We start from the raw sequence: 21,890 nt of genomic DNA, 5'->3' as shown, positions 1-21,890 counted from the left end.
TATTTTACAGTTGATCTTGCTTAAGAAATTTGCCTTTCAGGTTCACCGCATGATGTAGATATACAATTCCTAAAATGCAATCTAAGATGATAAACAATCGTTTAATCTTCTTTTTGTAATGAAAATCCTAGCTACTAAGGAGAGAGAGACGATATTCTTTCAACATAGAGCAGAGAGCACACACTATATGCATTGTCCTAAATCAAACCAAAAAACAGTGCAAATGCAAATGCACATGCATGTATTTGTTTTCAACCTTCTTAATGTGTGAATGATAAAAGAAAGCTAAGTGCAAATCTGAATTATTTTTCAAAGCGACATTACTAACAAGTTTCTTTTCAAGACAAAACGAAGACAATGACGACACTTTGTTATTTGGAATTGAAAACTTTCTTTCGACACTTGAAAAACTATTAATTCAAATCAAATACAAGAGTAACAGTGTAATCGACTATCAAGAACAATCGGATTCTCTTCTATGACTAAAAACGACACTTGCGACACTTCCAGATCAAGAAATGACAGTTCAATTACGCTACTTCTTTGTAAAAGAGAACTAAAAATGGATCACAATACATAAAAACATTTATAGTTCTTTGCACAATAGAGGCGGAATAATGGCAAGGAAGGGGGTTTCCAATAGAGGTATACTGACTACAGACAACAAAACTCCTGAATAAAGCTGAAAAGAGTGAACACAGAAACCAAAATCTAAGAGCAGAAGAGGCCTTGTCTGATCAGCGCACCTGTAACACAGGGAAAGTGAGATGTAGCACACCTACTACACTCGGGAAGTGCGATGCATCTAGATTCCAAAGAAGAGATAGTGCGATGGTCTAGGGATGAGACTTCAACTGGGTTCTGGGTCATAGTTTGTAGCTCAGTTCAGGGATTCAGGCCGAGCAAGTGGTAATCAATAAATAAATCATAGGGGTAGACCTAAGGAGATTACTAGAGCCACCACAAGGGCAATTAGAGAGCTTGTAAATTGATTGTTCAGTTTGTAAACAAAACCCGGAGATAGATTGAAGCAGCGTTGATCTACTTTGCACTTGCATAGCAAATGTAGTTCAAAGGCTAGCTGGCTTGATTTCAGGCTCCGTCTGTAAGTTTATAAAGCAAACAAATATAGACAAACAAACAATATATTCTCTCCCCAGTGGAGTCGCCATTTTGTTATCGGGAAATCTAGTGTCTATGCAGAGCTATTGGTCCCACTGAGGCTGGTAGCTACCTTAGAAACAAACAAACTAAAACCACTTTCGTTTTCCTTTATGAGAAGTAGATAAGAGGGGAAAGAAGGAGACCAACCTATGTCTTACGCTTGGTTCCTTACTGGATTCCTCTCCCTTCTAATAGATCTTTGCCACTCGCCTCCTTCTTTACCCAGCTTCAAAGAGCACCTGTAGAATCAAAGCAGCATAATACTATCCAAGAATAGAGATCTACTATCATAAACAATATAGGACTAGATATATATTGACCACACAAATGCACATATCATTAATCATACAAGAATGTGGAGGAAAACTCGAATAGCTTTATTAATAATCAAGAATAGAAAAGAGGATTACAACTAATTGTTCTGACCCAGCGTCATCCTCTCAACAAGAAAGCCCTTCTTCACCTCATGAAAAGCTTAGATCACCCAACACTATGATGTTACACCAAGAAACCAGCAGCACTTCCTTACAAGATACAAAATTCCAACCTCCAACCTCCGAATCTCTGGAATGAGAGATCTATATATAGATATTTGCAGAGGTGTGAGTCAACTCTGGGTTTTTGATTAGTTTCTTTTCTCTGATATTTCTTGTTTCCACTTGGAGATCTCATTGATCTCTTACTCATCCTTGGGCGATTCTGAGAGGCAAGTGTCACAGGAGAAGTTTCTGGAAGATTCCATGGTCATCCACCTCGCAAACTTTCTCTGCCACTTGTCTATTCTCATCCATCGCACCCTATAGAAGGGCTTTTCAGTATGCATCGCACCTCCCGTGTGCATTTAGGTGGGATGCATCGCACCCTCAGCACTGAGCAATCAGTATGGTCCCATTTTGACCATTTCTGAGCAATTTTTCATGGAGAACTTCTGGGAGATGATGTAATCAGTTGACCTTGTTCTTTTAGGGTTTGGAACAACACTTTTAGGGACTTAGGAGCCCTTGGTTCATGGACATATTTGATTGGTGTTGCAGTGCCCAAAAATGTCTATAAAAATAGAGCCAGTACGACAATTGTCCACCGTGGAGCTCTGTGTGTTGGGCATCATGTCATGCCATAAAACTTTCACTCCACGCCATTTCCTTCATTTGTTTGGGGTCATTGCTGTGATGTTCCAGTTTCCCTTTGTCTTTCTGCTCGGGGCCGGTTGTTGGGCGAAGCCCCTCACCGAAGATGGTGCGGGCCAGCCCCAGAACCTGCGCACTTCATCCTATATTCATGTGTTGTTGCAAGCGTTTGTTCGATTGATAGGGTTTGTGGACCTGCGCGTTTCATCCGGTATGCAGGTGCTGGTGCAAATGTTTGCTGGAGGTTTAGGGTTTGTGGTTGGAACATCGCTTTTTCTTTTCTTGTGTTTTTCTGCCTGGATTTCTTGGTCATTCTCGACTGTCGGTTGTTTAGGGTTTCTCTAGTGGTGGTCTTATTCGACGATTTTGTTGTTTGGGGAGGAGCTGGTTGCAGATTTACTGAGATCGAGGTGATTTAAGAATTTGCCGTTAATTTGCCGTTTTGTGTTGGTGTTTTTGGTGGTTTTCTGTTGTCCAATGGCTTTTTCTTCTCGTTGCAGGTGTGGAAAAGGTCATTGCAGGTGTGGAGAAGGTCTGGCGAGCTCCGGGGAAGGTAGGGAAGGTCAACGACCATCCATGGCTTGTATCCGGTAGGATTTTAATCCTACTAGCAATTTCTTTGTGTTTTTCAACACAAGCAACTCTATTTGGATATTTTGTAAACTTTCTATGGCATTTTTTTGAGGGTTTAGGGTTTTTGTGGATATTTTGATGCTGTTTGTTGTTGAGGGTTTAGGGTTTTTGTGGAAATTTCGTTGTTTTGCTGTTATTTTCGCCATCCCGTGCTATCCTCGGTTGTCCCGTGCCATCCTCGGCGGAGGGCTTCGCCCAACAACCGGCCCCGAGCAGAAAGACAAAGGGAAAATGGAACATCGCAGCAATGACCCCAAACAAACCCTCGAAACCCTCTTGTCTTTTGGTATGACTTAATTTCTGATATGTCTGATAGATTCCTTGTTTTCGCTGTTATTTTTGCCCCGTGCCATCCTCGGCAGAGGGCTTTGCCCAACAACCGACCAGGATAGCAATTCCCTCTCCTCTTGGCCCACAATTCCGCTCTCCTCTTGGCATCAAGGACAGAGCATAGGCTTATATGAATTAAGAGTGTTAATTACTGTGTAAATGGTCAACAAGTTGATTTACGCTCCTAGGCCATGATGAGATATCCTCTCTGCATCTCAAATTCCTTAATTTTACTTAACTGTTCCCCAGTGTTTCTCCGTATTTCTGGAACAATGCATCCATTACTTCTCTGAAATGGTGTTTAAGTAGACTCTCTGTCACTGCTCTCAATTGACTTGCATAACGATTCCCTTAGGCTTCCCTTTTAAAAGTTGATCCTCTCATGGCATCCATCACCTACCTTCACCTCGTCCGTGAAATCTTTTGTCAGGAAATTCACTCTTTTTATTTGAAATGAAGCCTCTCTCGCTATTTCACTGCTCACCTATCTAATAGTTTCATTTTGCAATTTTCTTAAATTCACTTTAAAAATAATTTTCGGGTTCCAACCACTCTGAATGACCGCAATCCACTTCTCTTTAAAGTGTGAGATCAATGGATATCATTATTAAGCCATTGCACTTTTGTAGAAAGTCGTTACATTAACTAATTTGAGTATATTTACAGTTAAGCAAATTTGGAGTTATTTTGGTTGGGCTGAAAATAATAAATTCTTTAATGGCCATATGTATGGGGCTGTATAAGTCTACCATTGCAGTTATTTAACTATGAGAATATATAGCTTCCCTGCATTTATATCTATGAACAAATTAGTTATCTGTTGTTAACCCTTAATTATCGATAGCGGAAATTAAGAATAATTTTGAAAGGGGAGGTAGTTGACTGACTTGGACATTATTTAGACTGGCAAGCATAGTTTTTTGTTCTTATTTGTTGATGCTTGTCTGGCCTCTTGAAACTGCAAGTTAAGCCTTGCATGTATGTTATGCTGATAGACATGAAATTTTTTTCAAAATTTATGATTCATTAGAACCTGGAAATTACTGCTTAGTTCTGTGAGAAAGAAGCTTATGATGGCTATTGTCTCATAGTTGTATTAAATGGGATGAAATGGGAAAATTAAAGCAGAAATACCAATATTTATTTTATGTTTTCAATACTCATTCTTGTACTATAAGCACAGATGTTCATGGAAAGGGATCCTGAGGACGATGATAAAGTATTTTTGCTTGGCACCATTCAGTTCTTTCATAGATGGGTGAAATTTCATTTGCCCCACCCATGAATGGTTGCGGTTGTGTTTTCTTGCGAATGAAGGATATCCATAGTCCTTTTCTGTTGACGTTTGACTTGCATTAGAGTACTTTGGTAATTGAGTACGAGCTTCCACAGGTGTGGTTTCTCATTGTCAAGGCCTCATTGACCAACTTTATAAAATTTTACTTGGAAAACACTCAATTATTATTAGTACATTATTTTTTATTTTTAGTTAAGTTTTCTCTATTCTAGTGCTATGTACCTTCAGAATTATATGGAATGGAGTGTCGAATCTATTATTTTATTGTAAGAATGAGATGTTGGAACTATATTTCTAATGGCATGTTATGTGTTACATTTAATAAGGTTGTGTCCATGTAACAGCAGTTGCGAGTTATGCTTGCTGAGTCATGAATCAACTGTAACTCAGATCAACATCAAAGCAATTTTCTTTTTTTGAAGGAATGCTGCAGATATAGTTGGTCATTGTCAAGGCCTCATTGACCACCTTTATAAGATTTTACTTGGAAAATGGTCATAAATGTTATTGGTACATTATTCGTTATTTTGAGTAAAGTTTGCTCTTTTCTAGTGCCGTATATCTTTAGAAGTATATGGGAATGGTGTATTGAATCTGTTATTTTATTTTTATGACCTGTTATGTGTTTCATTTCATAAGGTTGTGTCCATGACTCCATTTAACAGGAATTGTGAGTGAATCATGAATCAACTCTGATTCAGATCAACATTAAAGCAATTTTCTTTTTTGGAGTGAATGTTGCATATGCAACGTTGTCAAAATTGACCAACAACTTATTTTCCAATGCTCTATTCCTGCTCTGATTCAAACCTCGATTATTAACATGGAAATTCCCTGTCTCAACACTTTAAGCCTTAGATTGAATATCCTAAGGACTCCATCCACCTAGGATTAATAATAATTTTTAAAGGGGAGGCAGTTGACTGACTTGGACATTATTTAGACTGGCAAGCATAGTTTTTTGTTCTTATTTGTTGATGCTTGTTTGGCCTCTTGAAACTACAAGTTAAGCCTTGCATGTATGTTATGCTGATAGACATGATTATTTTTTCAAAATTTATGATTCATTAGAAGCTAGAAATTACTGCTTAGTTCTGTGAGAAAGAAGCTTATGATGGATATTGTCTCATAGTTGTCTTAAATGGGATGAGATGGGGAAATTAAAGCAGAAATACCAATATTTATTTTATGTTTTCAGTACTCATTCTTGTACCGTAAGCAAAGATGTTCATGGAAAGGGATCTTGAGGACGATGATAAATTATTTTGGCTTGGCACCATTCAGTTCTTTCACAGATGGGTGAAATTTCATTTGCCCCACCCATGAATGGTTGCGGTTGTGTTTGCTTGCGAATGAAGGATATCCATAGTCCTTTTCTGCTAACGTTTGACTTGCATTAGAGTACTTCAGTAATTGAGTACGAGCTTCCACGGGTGTGGTTGCTCATTGTCAAGGCCTCATTGACCAACTTTATAAAATTTTACTTAGAAAACACTCAATTGTTATTAGTACATTATTTGTTATTTTTTGTTAAGTTATCTCTATTCTAGTGCTATGTACCTTCATAAGTATATGGCAATGGAGTATCGAATCTGTTATTTTATTGTAAGAATGAGATGTTGGAACTATCTTTCTAATAGCTTGTTATGTGTTACATTTAATAAGGTTGTGTCCATGTAACAGCAGTTGCGAGTTATGCTTGCTGAGTCATGAATCAACTCTAACTCAGATCAACATCAAAGCAATTTTCTTTTTTTGAAGGAATGTTGCAGATATAGTTGGTTATTGTCAAGGCCTCATTGACCACTTTTATAATATTTTACTTGGAAATGGTCATAAATGTTATTGGTACATTATTCGTTATTTTGAGTAAATTTTGCTCTTTTCTAGTGCTGTATATCTTTAGAAGTATATGGGAATGGTGTATTGAATTTGTTATTTTATTATTATGGCATGTTATGTGTTGCATTTCATAAGGTTGTGTCCATGAATCCATCTAACAAGAATTGTGAGTGAATCATGAATCAACTCTGATTCAGATCAACATCAAAGCAATTTTCTTTTTTGGAGTGAATGCTGCATATGCAACGTTGTCAAAATTGACCAACAACTTATTTTCCAGTGCTCTATTCCTGCTCTAATTTAAACCTCGATTATTAACATGGAAATTCCCTGTCTCAACACTTTAAGCCTTAGATTGAATATCCTAAGGACTACATCCACCTAGGATTAAGAATAATTTAGAAACTCTAGGCCACAATGACCCAGGATTAAGAATAATTTAGAAACATCGCAGCGATGACCCCAAACAAATGGAGGAAATGGCATGGACACAAAATTTTATGTGATGACACGATGCCCAACACGTGGACCTCCATAGTGGACATGTGTCGAACTGGATCCATGCACTTTGACACACAGAATAACTTATAGAAATAGTTTTATCATAATTAATATTTTACAGAAAGACATATTCCCTTGAAAATTTCTTTTCAACGCACAGTTAGGTTGCCACAAGAAATCACTACTAGGTTGTAAGCCAAAATGTTTTTTTGACAAGAAAAAGATACAATCTAGTGTTGTAAGCCAAAATGTTTTTGTGAAAAGAAAAGGATACAATCTAGTGTTGTAAGCCAAAATGTTTTTGTGACAAGAAAAAGATACAATCTAGTGTTGTAAGCCAAAATGTTTCCGTGCCAAGAAAAAGATACAATCCATCCAAAATCCACATCATAATGTGGTTGGAACCAAAAACATATCACACCCCTATTCTTTATGGCCCTAAGAATCTTGAGTGCCAAAACTCCCCGAGTTACCTTCTTGAGCCAGGTAGGTTGGCCTACCAGTCAAGGGCTAATTAGGAAATGGTTGATTGCTGCCATATGATTGATTCCAATTTGCAGCTTCCAACCATGGAGGTACTGAGTACCCATAGCTCACATTTGCACTACTGAGCCCTGCATTAAGTGGAGGTGTGTAATGAGCATATAGAGAATTGACACCAACTCTAGTAGGAACAAGGCAAGTGGGTAAACCCTTAGTTTGATAGTGGCGCACTTGAATGTTTATGAGATCTTGGAATAATGGTGTATTATCTACAATGGAGTCTAATGAGTTTGAAATAATCCTGGTTTCATCAGCTATTCTTGTATTGTTGATCATCCCTTGTTCCTTTTCAAACATTTGTTGTGCCTTTCGTTTTTCCTTTTCCTGTCTTGCCATTTGCTTTTGTTGGTCCTTAACTTGCCTTGCTTGATCTCTTTCAATCCTTTCATTTGCTCGACGTTGCGCTGCAATAATCCTTGCTTCCTTCTTCTCCTTGACTAGATCCTTCTTTCTTCTGTTTTAATTCTTGCATTTCAAATTTCTTTTTTTCAGACTCAACTAACAAGTTTATATAGTCCTTTGAGGTGAGTAACTGTGAGCTTCGGCCCAGACGAAGACTACCCGGTGCACCTTGCTTTTTTTTCATTGATACTCTCTCTACTAGTAGCTTTAGGAACTGTCCAAGTGTCTTCTCCACACCTCCCACCTGCATGTCATTGCTTGGTACTTCCCTTTTAGTATCTGTTGGAACTCATTGAACTATATCATTATCTTCATTTGATGCCTCATTATGTCCTTCATCTTCTTCCATTGATCTATTATCCACAAAAAAATGAACAATTTCACTGTTCAATTCTACTGGTTGTGAGGGCATGTTCATGCTTTCTTCATTGGTTGCTGAGACACTATGTGCATTCATATTGATCATTGCTTCTGCTAGCCATGAAGGTGGGATTACTTGGCTTGGCAATGTCAATTGGCCATTGTCAACTGCATGTTCAACAATATCATTAACAATATTAGCAACAGGAATTTCATGTTCTTGAGTTGGTGGAACGATCTCCATATTACCGCGAATTTGTTCATTGTTATATTTTGTTTCACATACAGTTTCATCATTTTCAGCATATAAGTGTCCTTGAAACAGGGAAATCATATTACCAGCTACAACAACTTCATCTTGGTCATGTACTTCTTGCACTTCAACACCTATTTGGGCATTCCCTTCTTCGTGGCCATCCACATGAAATGCTTGGCTACAACCAGTATCATGCATAAGAGCATCATAGTTCAGTGGCCAAATTCATGTCCTCCTAAAGCCAGCCTTGATATTTGATGGTGTCAAAGCCCTTTTAAAATCTTTACTTGCAAGCTCTGCTAGCTCAAACCTTTTCACCACAACCGCTGGATTCTTTGCCATCCATGCAGCGTGCTCCGACCTAAAATAGTTTTTGAAAGGGCCAAACACACTAACATCAAGTGGTTGCAGTCTATGAGTGGTATGAGCTGGCAATGTCAACAGGTCGATGCCTAAATTGTTTGCTTCCTTAATTGTTTGTACAGCCATGTGGCTCCCATGGCCATCTAATATCAAAAGGTGTCTGTTATTAGGCGAGATGCCACCTGGTACCAATGTAGCAAAGTGAAAAATCCAACTTAGAAATAGTTCTTTAGTCATCCATGCATGGGGATGTGCAGCCATGCATGCACCTAGTTCACAGTTCTGTATATAGTTTTTCAGTTGATTTTTACCTTTGAATAGATAAAATCCTGGGATTGAAGTACCAATTGCATTGACACAACATAAAATAGTTATCCACTCCCTGCTCTTGGGAAAAATCTTTGGCACATTTCGGCTCCCTCTCTTGGCAATTACCCACATGCCACAATTCCTCCCTACCTGTAAACCTGTTTCATCACAGTTCCATATATGGTCTGCTCCATAAGAATGTTTATCATAAGCACTAGAAAGTGTGTCATAGAACTTTTGCACAACTGCAGGGCACAAATTTAATGCTCTGTCTCTGTCAAGGCCCTCAGCGGTACGCAATACAAGTTCTGGATGCCTTTTTTTAAACCCAAACCACCATGATTTACCAGGAAACTCATCTTTGAATGGGTTTGGCCTCCCTTGACAGATTTGAGCAACTGTTGATTTGAGTTGTATCAACTCTATCCCATGTCCCAATTGGGCCATCTCTTTACACCACTCAACCACCTCGGCCTCCTCCTCCTCAGTCATAACTGTAAGAGGCCCTATACGTTTTGTATGAGTCAGTCCATTTATCCAATAATGTATTGATGAGGGAGGAACACCATTTTTTTTTGTAGATGCCCGAACTGAGCATCCATTAAACTCTATGTCGTCAATTGCAACTAACATTTGTTCTTTTGTCCATCCTCTTATAGAACTGATCTTTTTAGTTGAGTTTGCCCCTTGAGCTGTTGTTGATGGTGGTTTTGTGGTTGATGGTGTGTTAACATCAGCTGCTGTCACATGGTCATCCTCAACAATGTTCCTTGGTGAATTTTTGGCATTGACATCAGTGGGCTTGTCATCATCAGACGATGTGCATTGCAACTGCGCACCCCTTGTCACTCTCCTGCCACTTCTCCTTGTACAAGTAGAGTAACTTCCTTTTGCCATACATGCAACAACTTGTAAAATTATTGCATGCATTTAGACATTAGAATATTTGTAAATTATGCTTTATTACTTCTGCAAAAATACTTTTCCTTTATTACAGGAAATTATCAACATGTATGTTACAGGAAATCGAATTGCATTACTTATGTTACAGGAAATCGAGTTGCATTACTTCGTAGTCTCTCATTGCAAATTACTTCGTAGTCTCTCAGTTGCCTGCCTGTTCATCAGTTTAGCAACTTTAATATGGATTCAAGTAGGATTCTATGATAGTTGTTTCAAATATCATTTTCCATTTTTTTTGTTGTTTGGCATTGCCAAAAATTTCTCAGTACTGCAAATTCTCCATTGCAGTCCATGGCCACCATTCCAGACATAAATTCTATGTTGGGAACAACTTGCAGCTGTGATCAACCTTGTGGTCTCTCAATTGCCTGCCTGTTCATTAGTTTAGCAACTTTTATATGGATTGAAGTAGGATTCTATGATAGTTGTTTCAAATATCATTTTCCATTTTTTTTGCTTTTTGGCATTGCCAAAAATGTCTCAGTACTGCAACTTCTCCATTGCAGTCCATAGCCACCATTCCAGGCATGAATTCTATGTTGGGAACAAATTGCAGCTGTGATCAGCCTTGTGGTATCTCAATTGCCTGCCTGTTCATCAATTTAGCAACTTTTATATGACCAATCACACAACTATGAAATTCTACATCCAATTTCAAAAGATTCTCTTTCTCAAGCTGTTGAAGTTTGGATATGGGAGCACCAGAAGTGATAAATCATATTAATATTGCACATCAATATGAATTCACATTTTCTAGCCTTCGATTTAATGCAAATCCTCTTTTTGTAGGGAACTTATCGAGCATTTCAATATTCTGGAGTTACTCTGAAGATTTAGTATTTTTTTCATTCACACTAGATTTTTCCATGTATTCATCTGTTTTCATAATCAGAGTAAGTGTTTAACTTTCATAGGGCAGTGTCAAAATTTTGCAAATGTCATTCCAAGTAAATCCATAGTTCATCAATTTAGCAACTTTTATATGGATTCAAGTATGATTCTATGATAGTTGTTTCAAATATCATTTTCCATATTTTTTGCTTTTTGGCAATGCAAAAAATGTCTCAGTACTGCAAGTTCTCATGGATTTTCAAAATTTTGCTTTGTTTTCCTGAAATAAGCAGTCAAAATTCACCTCCTAGGGCCACCTGCAAAAATTAGTTTTCACATTGATGGATTTACATTTTAATATTTTCTCTAGGCTTTGGATAGCACTCACAACCTCAAATGTCTAATATTCCTTATCTCACCAAGATGGGAGAATATTCCCACAAAAAATGAAGGATGTGAGAATGGAATACCATATCAAGGTGTCCATGAAATACATGAATAACCAGGACCCATGATCACACCACAGAAATTTTGTTACTTTGATTAAGTAAAACATGCCACTTGCATGGAATATTTTTAATATTCAATTTTTCATTCATTGGAGAGACCATAGGTTTGATTTGGAAATAGTAGTTGAAGAGGAAATTTGCAAGCAACAATCTCAAGGAAGAATAAAAAGAAGCAATGCCAAAATCTCAGAAGTGATGAAAGCCAGGATAACTGTCAAGTAGTTTATCAATGTTTTGTTTTCCTCCTTTGACCATCTCAAAGCATGATTCCTTTGAGCCCATATCTCACTATAAAACACAACAAAGATAATGGTCCATGCCAATACCACAATGATTTTTGATACCATACTCATTCAAATTAGTGAAGTCTCTTTTGACGCTAAACTGTATTGTATTCCAACATCAATCAATGACTACCAAAAACATAGGCTTACCTATGTAATGAAGGCACTAAAGAGCCCTGTTGATGTGTCTCTAGTTTATGATAAATTATAATCAAGATTGTTTGCTCTTGTTCTCATCATTGTTGCCACATGGTTATTAAATAAAATTTTGAATTTATTTTTGCTAGAGTATCATGGAAATCTTTTGAATCACATCCTTATTATCTTCAAGAAAACCAAGAAAAACCTCCCTCGGAATATTTAGTTACTCTGAATATTTAGTATGGCCAAACAGATCATGTAAGAACTCTAATAAATGAAAACAATGAAAATAGAATTGTAAGAACAATGACTTTCAATGGCTATTTGTGAAACCATCCAGGTATCCTTCTAGCAGTTATGGCCAAACAGATCATGTAAGAAATCTGATAAATGAAAACAATGAAAACAGAACTGTAAGAAGAATGAGTTGTAAATCATATAACTAACCTGGATATATTGGCAACTGTTTTGTGATGTTGTCTTCAAGTTTGCTGAGTGGTTTGAAAGCATAAGATGCAACTTCAATAGTGGGCGGACTTCTTTTATAGTTTTGGGCACTTGAATTTAATTGGTGGACATGGATGCACATGGATTGCAATGGCTTCATTTTGAATGTGTGGTCTGGATTTAATTTGATGTGATCTAATGGTTGGGAATTGGTTATTTGTTGATCCATGTGCTTTGATCTGTTTTAATGAGAAATAGAGTGAGTTGGGTGTCATTTATTGCAGTTATTGGGTCTGGGTGTCATTTATTGCACAAAGTGGGTTTAAATGTTATTGGGTTGGGTGTCATTTATTGAACATAGGGTGTTTAGTTGTTGAACAACACAGCAGTTATGGCTAACATACATTCCCTTTTGTTATGTGCAGGTAGGCATATTTATTTGGGATGCAAAGTTGCAGTTCTGATGAGTGGGGGTTGAAGTGACTACTTCTTTCTACTTCTGGAATAGACCATTTTGGAAGCCTTTATGGTTTTAGCTGTTTTCTAGTTGGGTCAATATGGTTTGTAGTCTTAACTAGTAAAATACTATTTATGGACAGTTGTGGGCCCAGTCAATGTATGGGGAAATTTTGGACATAAATTAATTCCTATTTATACTTAATGTTATTTATTTTTGTTTAAATATTGGTTTCAAAAGTCTCAATTTATGGTAGTTTGCTGGGACCGGTACTATATCAATTACTGGTCCTTGTACAACATTAGGAATCTCTCCCCTATATATAATGAAACTAAAGTTAATTACAAAGTGAGGCCAAGTTTACGTCTCATCAAAAGGGATTGCAAACTGGACTCGTTGGAACTAGACCTAGAATAAAATACAGCGATCGTGACACCAAAACTCAGCAGAGATATCTAGGCATAGTAGTTCACCATAGGCAATTTTACCAACCTGAAACCAAAATTGTGGAGATGGGCATTAGAGAATGAGGAGGCTTCTGGGTCACATAGGCCGATGTATATCTTAAGAGAATAGCAACTACCTGCAAAACAAAGAAAGAAACACATGCACATTAGATAAGTAAACCTTGCTAACCCCAATTGGGTTTTCACAGGTAGTATAAATTCAAGAAAATGAAGACACTTGAATTAATTCAAGGAAACGAAGACCCTAATGGAAGAAACAAAGCGTATATGACCTGGAACTCTCCCGCAAACCTGCGAGAAAGGAAAAGGGCATTGCAAAGGCATAGTTAAACTCTAGAACAGGGTAAATGATCCGAATATAAAAAGCATAAGCACAATAGAGGGAAGTAACACACCTTTATGCCGAAGATGAGTAGGAACGGGTAGCAATTGTCAAATCAACACGTGAAGGAGACCAATCACTTATTCTTCTTTCGAAAACCCTACAAATTAGGGGAGAGAAATTACTAGCGTGATATACCATCTTCTTGTCGAATAATGAATTGAGAATGTAAACTACGTGACAATGATAACTAAAATGGAAACCCTTTACCTGAAGCAAGCACCTCATGGAACGAGGTCGATCTTATAAAGTCTCTACCATATAATATAAGCATGTTCTTGCAAAAAAAAAACCACGATTGGGTCATGACACGAAAGAAAACATTAGTCAAATTGTATAAAACCCTCATTGGAATCTATGAAATGCATAGAAGGTAGCCACGACATCACAGTATAATACCTAGACGTAAAGGGAAAATTCAAATGGGTTGAATCTAGATCAATTTTCTCCCATGAATCCCCTGCAAGCCATGAAAAGGCTGACCTCTACCAAAACTAGATGCTAGAGCACCACGAGGCTATCCGACACAGAATACAATGGCAAATGTGGCATAGGGTTCCATCGTCCACCAAAAAAGTAGGTTAGGGTTGGGCTAGGGTGATCCCTTCCATTGATCAATGTCGAAATGATCTCCACCATTGAACATAACCCAAGAACCACCTATGCCCATGTGAACAGGATGGTCGTGGCACTAGGGAATTTGCTTACTATGTTCCCAAGGATAAATTTCCCAAGGAGCATTAAAACAAAAACGAAATCAATAGGGAATTTGTATGGATACATAAATGCAAGGGCACACCATGTGAGACTTCTTGCAAGGTGAAATTCATAAGGTTGAAACTTTATTATAGCCGAGAGGGGGTATAAATGTAGCACTATAGTTAGGTAATGTTAGGAGTATAACCCCCAAAAAAAACCATAATATAAACTCAAGATGCACTGGGAAAGAGAAAGTTATGTAGGGTGTGGTACCACATGTATAGAGATGACCATCGTAATAAAGTATATATATATATATATATATATATATATATATATATATATATATATATATATATATATATATATATATATATATATATATATATATATCATGGGACACATAGACATTAGCATTCAATGGCACTAATGTAGATTAGAGATTAGTAGGGGTTCTAAAGGTGAAAAAGTGTATGCAAATCAATGAATGTGTTAATGTACGAGTGGGTGAAAATAGGTGGATATGCATATATAAAAATAAATAAAAAATAAAAATTACAGTGTGATGATAGGTTCCTGGCAGATGGTATCAAAGCCCAGCAACACCACTGGCCCCGAGGATCATCACAAGAATAAAAATAACAATAGTAAGTTAAAAAAAAATATCTAACAAAATTATATAGGATGAACTGAACTTGAATTTTGTGTAATTGAAAGGTATGAAAACGATTAGATCCAGCAAAACAATGGTTGAAGAGGCTCCAACCAATACTAAAGGTGAAGATCTATATGTTGAACTGGGAGAGGGGGTCACCCCAACAACTGCCTAATTTATGGAGGTCATTAGGAATTTTCAATAGGAACTGACATACTTAAGGAGCAATAACAAACAATTGCTAAAAGTCAGTGAGGAACAGGAAAGAATGATCAGAGGGCTGACTGAAACGTCTATCCATAAGACAATGGAACATGAAGTGGAAAAATGAATCAAAAGGGGAACAAAGTTTGAACCATCCAAAAGGGCGGGGGGGATTCTGATAGGACATATCCTAGGAGTCAAAACAAAAAGAATCAAATTGAATTATAAGGAGAATTTTGGAATATTAAAACCCCCACGTTTGATGGGGAGAACGAGGAGGAAGTTGAGGCATGGTTAATATGACCAAATATTTCGAAGTTTACGAGTATGAGAGAAACTTGAAGGCCAGATTGGTCATTTACTAACTGCAAGGCAAGGTTTCTCTCTAGTTGGAAAAGGCTAAAGGTGTGCATTTACTTGAGGAAAGGACTATGTCTTGGGAGGAGTTTTAGAAATGATTTAAAAATCGATATTTGAGTGAACGGTATTATGATGATTGTGTCAAGGAATTCCAAGAACTAAGGTTGGGGTAACTCACAATGGATGAGTTTGTGGCGAAGTTTACCGATTTTTTGTGATATGTACCCTACATTAAAGAAGAAAGCTAAGGTACAATGGTTTGTGAACTGTCTACCTATAGTGTACAAAGAGTGTATTGAATTTAAAAATCTAAAGACAATAGAAGAGGTTGTAAGAAAAGCCAAGTTGTGTTACCAACAGTTCAGAAGCAAGGGAGAAAATTCTAAATTTTGGCCAAATAAGGACATAAATAAATCTGTAATTGGCGCAAAACAATAGAAACTAGGTTATCTAAAATTTTTTGGGAAGGATCATCAACGAAAAAAGTTTAGCAAGGGGAATACCAAGCAGTCGACATAGTCTCAAGATGGATCAAAAATCATGAATCTGGATGGGAAGAAGAACAATGGGGGAAAAGAAAGAGAACCATTGAAATGATGGGGATGTGGTGAACCTCATCTGCTGAGAGATTTTCCACATAATCCCATATATGTTCACAATATTCAATTTGTGTAGGAAGCCACCACCATGAATGATATTGCCTTGAATATTCCCAGAATAAGCATTTCCTTAGAGGACAAACAAGCAAAACATCAATCAACTATGATTGAGATCGAAGGTACTCTATCCAACCAACCTTTTTTTTGTTTTAATTGATCTGTGGGATATTTTATGTTATATTGGACCTAAAATGGTGGAAAAATGTGAACTAAAAACTCAAAAATATGAAACTGGTTGGCTGGTATAGCTAGAAACTAGCACTAAAAGAAGGGTAACTAGCCAAGTGAGGCAATGTCCCCTTAATCTAAATGGTTATTTAAAAACAATAAATCTAAATTTCCTTCCCTTATGATCATATGACATACTAATAGGTATGGATTGGCTTGAGAAACAGGGAGCCATAATAAATTACCTAGCAAAAACAGTGAGTTGTGTGAATCTACAAGGACAAACACAAACAATTTAGGGGGTGCCAAAGCCCATATATGTACAACAAATTTCAGTTGTGCAAATGAAAAAGAGTGCGTGGAAGGGCTATCAATTATTCATGATTCATCTAGAAGCAGGTAAACATTAGAGTGAGGAGCCAACCTTAGATACTCTACCCATTATTAAGGATTTTCAAGATGTTTTTCCAGAGGATATTCTCCATCTACCACCACACAGGGATAGACTTTACCATCGATGTGGTACCTAGTGTAGCCCTAGTGTCTAGAGCACCTTATCGAATGAGTGCACTTGAGTTTTTGAAACTGAAAATGCAACTACAAGAGTTGTTAGATAAAGGCTACATCAGGCCTAGTGTGTCACCATGCGGGGCACCTGTGTTATTTGTTAAAAAAAGCTGCACATTCAGAATGTGCATCGATTACTGACAGTTAAACAATTTAACCATAAAAAACAAGTACCCATTGCCCCGTATTGATGATTTATTTGACCAAGTGATGGGGGCAATCATTTTCTCAAAGATTTACTTGAGGATAGGATATAATCAACTAAGAATAAAGAAAGAGGATGTTCATAAGACAACATTTAATACCATATATGGAAACTTTGAATTTGTAGTGCTACCATTCAGCCTTACTAACGCCCCCGCAACTTTTATGTGCTTAATGAACAACATACTTAGAAAGTATTTAGATAAAATTGCGATGGTATTTATTGATGATATCTTAATATATTCAAAAGATGAGGTAGAGCATAAGGAACACCTAAGATTGGTGCTACAAACATTAAGGTAAAATCACTTGTATGCCAAATTTAGCAAGTGTGAGTTCTACAAACCCAGAATACAATACCAGGGTCACATTATTTCTAAGGAAGGGCTGGAAGTTGATCCAAAGAAGGTGAAAGCCATGATTAACTTCCCTACACCAGCAGATGTGTCTGATTTCTTGTCCTTTATGAGGCTTGCAAGGTATTATCATCGATTTATAGAAGGGTTCTCTAAAATATCTCATCCCATTACATATTTACAAAGAAAAGGTGTAATGTTTGAATGGATTGTATATTGTCAAAAAAACTTTGATAGGCTTAAACAATTACTTACAAAAACTCCCATCTTGAAATTGGCAGATCCAAATAAAGAATTCACAGTTTTCACTAATGCTTGCATGGAAGGACTAGGGGGAGTTTTGTTGCAAGGTAATTCTGTAATAGCATATGAATCTAGGAAATTGAAGACCCATGAAAAACATTATTCCATATATGATCTGGAGCTAGTTGTTGTCATACATGCCTTAAAAATGTGGAGACATTATTTACTAGGAAAAAAAGTATTCTGACAATATATCATATCAGCCTGAAATAACTTTTTAGCCAACCATACCTAAATTCTAGGCAAGCTAGGTGGATGGCCTTTCTTAGTGAGTTTGAGTTCGACATAAAACACATACAGGGGAAAGAAACCAAGATAGAAAATGCTTTAAGTATGAATTTCTATAATCTAATCGAAGTGGTTTGTTAGTAGTATTTACACATATTTTTTAGAGTAGATCAGAAACTCCATGGCTAGTGATCCAAAATATTTGGAAATCCAACAAAAATTACAATCGATGTTCATGGTTATGCAGAAAATGCTGAAAATTTTTTATTTACAAAAAAAGATTGTATATCCCTAATGTTCCTTCTTTGAAATAACTGATATTTGATGAATATCATAAGAAACCTTATGTAGGGCACCGAGGATACCAAAATATGGTCACAACATTAAGAAAAAAATTCTTCTGGCTGGGAATGAAGAAAGAAGTGGCTGAATATTTAACAAAGTGTTTGGAATGTCAACAGGTAAAGGTTGAGCATCAACACCTGGCTGGGTTGTTGAATCCCCTACCTATTCTTGAATGGAAGTGGGAAATAATTTCCTTAGACTTTATTACAGGGCTACCTAGAACAAAAAGACAACATGACTCCATCATGGTGGTGGTGGATACTTTTAAGCAAAGCATCTCATTTCCAGCCTTTGTAATCTACATTTGGTACAACACAAATTGCTCAGATCTTCATGAAGGAATTTTTTCGACTTCATAGAATACCCAAGATGATAGTCTCAGACCAAGATGCCAAATTTACCTCAAATTTTTGGAAGGCATTATTTGGGGGCATGGGCACCAAATTGAATTTTAGCACTATATACCATCCTCAAACAGATGACCAAACTAAGATAACTAACCATATTCTAGAAGATATTCTTAAAATATATGTTATGGACAGGCCTACAAAATGGGAAGATTTTCTACATTTGGTTGAATTTGCCTACAATAACAACTATTAGGCATCCATAAAAATGAGCCCTTTTGAAGCTTTGTACAGCAAAAAATTCCATACACCACTCAGTTGTAGACAACTAGGGGATAGGCTCATTCTTGAACTAAAGGAATTGTAGGAAATGGAACAAACAGTTGGAAGGATTCAACACAATATTAAAGTAGCACAAGATTGACAAAGAAGTTATGCAAATGAAAATATAACACACAAAGAATTTAAAGTCAGGGACCATGTTTAATTAAGATTAAAACACATAGGAAGTACATTAAGAATGGGACTTGCCCAAAATTGGCATCCCGGTTTTGTGGGCCATTTGAGATCTTAGATAGAGTAGGACCTCTAGCTTATCAACTAGCACTACCTAGTCACATTAAAGTTCATAATTGTTTTCATGTTTCCTTACTTAAGAAGTATGTACATGATAACTCTGATATTATTGACTGGAAAATGTTACAGGTGGAACCCGAAGGCAATTTCATGGTAGAACCACTTTGCATTTTGTTGGCTTATTTGGGCTTGACCCAAGTTTGGAAGAATTATGTAGCCAAACAAATCCCGCAGCTACTGGCCCTTTCGCCAATAGCCCACGAAGCGCGGACTGAGGTCTCACTCGAGGTAGCAAGGGACGGTGCTGGAACCAGGTTACCGCACCCTGGGGATGTCTTGGATGTGGTTCGGGGCTAGCGCACTGTTCTGCAGCCTCGCGCTGTGCCAGATCTGTGCAGACTTGAATACCCTTATCATGCTTATCACAGATTGAATAACTTATTACTTGTTTGATCTAGTTCAATCGGTCTTTAAGCAAACATTTATTACTTTTGGTTACTTTGTGCATCAAGATTAACCAGATCACATATATTCAACAGTAGCAAATGCAAAGATCATAATAGTTCGTTATCATAAAAGAGTAAGATCGCAATTAACACAGAATTCAGAAGAAACTTATCTTTATTATTAATATTCAACAATACATCTAGATCCACCCTGCGCACTTAGTTACAGGGGTCCACGCACACAGATACAAACTTTCCAGGCCTCTACGCACACAGTTGCAGAGCCTCTACCTTCTACCCTACTCTCGTGACTCGGACTTACAACTGCTCGCAGACTATTCACCCATTACATCTTAGGACCAAAAACCAAAACTGAACTGTATTTCCCTCACAGAGCCTCACTCTATTTATACTTTCCCTTGGCTTGCGATCCCACCACAAGTCGACTCTATTACTATTTCTTTACATTATTTTCGGGCGGACTAGCCTTTGATGCAACCTACTATAGCTCGCGCTCCGCGCTTTCTGCAGAGCCTTTTACCCTAATATTACCCAAAATTCCAAGCTTCACACCCCATACTCGTTTCGTGGGGCTTTCGCTACCCAACAGTCCCCCAACATGATCATCGTGACTCGTCCCGAGTCACTGAGCTGGTGCATCCATCTTTGTGCCAAGGTTGTTTAATAATTGTTGCGCCATAAGTGTCTCTTCAACAAATTCTGTGGCGGTCCATTGTACCAGTGCCACTCGGGTCGCTAATGTATCCATGTCTAATGGGTTCTCTTGCTCATAATCACAGACTGCCTACATCTGTGCTATCTTGCCCTCCATCATTGTAGAAACAGTAAATGCTTCATCGATCCATGGCTGAATGCGGTCTTTAAGCTCTACCTCCTTTTGTCGTGCAACGTCTATTTGGGCCTTGAGAGCCTGAGCTTCCCTCATCTTAGCTAGCCATTGTGTGATAGTGACCATTTGTGCATCTCCGCGAGCTATATCATAGGCCTGCTACAACGTGCATACCTCAACTTCGACGCGCTGAACGGTGGGGTCCTCCTGGAGAGATGTAAGTAGGCCAATAGACTGATCCAAAAGTCCTGAATATTCTCGGACTATGCTTCGCATGGTTTCCATGCCTTCTTGAATTTCCGCGCGATGGTGTCCATCATCAGGCTGGGGTTGCTATACATGGAGCCAAAGCTCTACAATCTGTAGGGCTAACTCTCTTTGTGCTCTTGTGGCCTCTTCCTGGACCATGTGGACTTCTGCGGCCATGTGTTGAACCTTGGTCAGAGTTGGAAGATCCTTAGGGATAGCTACCCTCAGAACTGTGTGGCATGCTTCTGTGATGGCTTGTTCGATGTTCCTGTAACGCTCGACCCAGATAGCATGCTGAAGATTGACCTATTCAATCTCAGCTTTCTATTCCCATAAAGTGTGGAGGGCATGACCTTCCCTAGTGTGGAGTTCACTAGTGAGCCCATCCTGTAATTGAAAAAGTATGCTACTCAGTAGAGTGGAAAAATCTAAATGTTACAATGTTCAGTGCGAGTGCACCCATTAGTGGCTCAGTCATACTTGTGCTGTTGGCGAGGTGAACCCTGGCCAGAGCTTGTGCCTGCGATGTTTCCAACTGCTTCCGGATTTCCCCCAACATAGTTGTCTATTCTATAAGTAGAGCAGGCAATGTAGAGCTTGTTGTGAATTCGTTCTCCAACCCCTTTGTTACTTTGGACTTTTTCCTGATACTTGGTGGGTCCTCCCACCATGACCGTTTGACCTGTTCTCCAGGAGCCTGAGTGTCTATCTCCTGTGCTGGTTCCAATTCCTGCACCACCATAGTCTCTTCATCTGGCGGGTTCTGAGAAACCGCTTGTTGCAAAGCGAGCTATTATTCCTGTCGTGCTTTTTCTACCAGATGTTGGAGCTGCCGCTATTGTTCCTTCTCCTGCTATTTGGCAGCGAGTTGGTCTATGATGGTCTTGTCTGGAGCACGCCATTCGAGAGGCCATTTTTCCAAAACCCCATAGATTGCTTTGTCTGTTGTGATAAATGGAAGCGTGGTCCAAGATTTGTCTGGGTTCTTTCGCGCCTGGATGTACACATGATGCATGTCGGCTTTAAACTCAACCATGCTTTGGAAATTATTGTAGATTGTGGGAGA

The sequence above is a fragment of the Pinus tabuliformis genome, chromosome 2_1 (assembly GCF_031772625.1).
Source record: "Pinus tabuliformis cultivar Carrire ecotype Pingquan chromosome 2_1, CPIR1, whole genome shotgun sequence".
NCBI classification, from domain to species: Eukaryota; Viridiplantae; Streptophyta; class Pinopsida; order Pinales; family Pinaceae; genus Pinus; species Pinus tabuliformis.
Note: the sequence above shows the minus strand (reverse complement) of the source record.